This window comes from Colobus angolensis, unplaced genomic scaffold (assembly GCF_000951035.1).
Source record: "Colobus angolensis palliatus isolate OR3802 unplaced genomic scaffold, Cang.pa_1.0 Scaffold22, whole genome shotgun sequence".
Taxonomy (NCBI): domain Eukaryota; kingdom Metazoa; phylum Chordata; class Mammalia; order Primates; family Cercopithecidae; genus Colobus; species Colobus angolensis.
In genome coordinates this window covers 1,030,002-1,030,942 of record NW_012115377.1, presented here as the reverse complement: position 1 = coordinate 1,030,942, position 941 = coordinate 1,030,002, and positions in this window count along the sequence as shown.

The following is a 941-nucleotide window of genomic DNA, read 5'->3' as shown; positions in this document are numbered from 1 at the left end:
AGCCACTGCACCCAGCCTAATTTTTGTATTTTTATTAGAGACAGGGTTTCACCATGTTGGCCAGGCTGTTCGCTGGTCTTGAACTCCTGACCTCAAGTGATCTGCCCACCTCACCCTCCCAAAAATGCTGGAATTACAGGTGTGAGCACCGAGCCCGGCCTCAAAGTCCCCTTTCAACAGGCACTCCCGGGGGTCTTCCTGGGAGGGGTGGTGCCAGTGTGCCTGTGACACTTACGCGCCCAGTGTGGGTTTTGCCGGCATAATCTCACGCTGATGAGACAGAACAGGGCATCTGACTGCTCTTGGGCACAGCTGGGGAAACTGAGGCTGGTGGGGGGCAGGACACCTGACTGTCCTCATGCACAGCTGGGGAAATTGAGGCTAGAGGCAGGAGATCTGGCCGCCTTCATGTACAGATGGGAAACAGGCTGGGAGTGGGACACCTGATTGCCTTCCTGTACAGCTGGGGAAACTGAGGCTGGAGACAGGACATCTGATTGCTTTTGTGCACAGCTGGGGAAACTGAGGCTGGTGGGGGGCAGGACATCTGACCGTTCTCATGCACATCTGGCGAAACTGAGGCTAGAGAATAGGACATTTGACTGCCCTTGGGAACAGCTGGGTAAACTGAGGCTGGGGAGCCAGGACATCTGGCTGTCCTCATGCACAGATGGAAAACTGAGTCTTGGCCGGGCGCAGTGACTCATGCCTGTAATCTTAGCACCTTGGGAGGCAGGGGCGGTTGGATATTTGAGGCCAGGGATTTTTGTTTTGTTTTGTTTTGTTTTTCTTTTTTATTTTGAGACTTGGAGTCTCGCTTTGTCACCCAGGCTGGAGTGCAGTGGCACCATCTTGGCTCACTGCAAGCTCTGCCTCCTGGGTTCACACCATTCTCCTGCCTCAGCCTCCGAGTAGCTGGGACTACAGGCACGCACCACCAC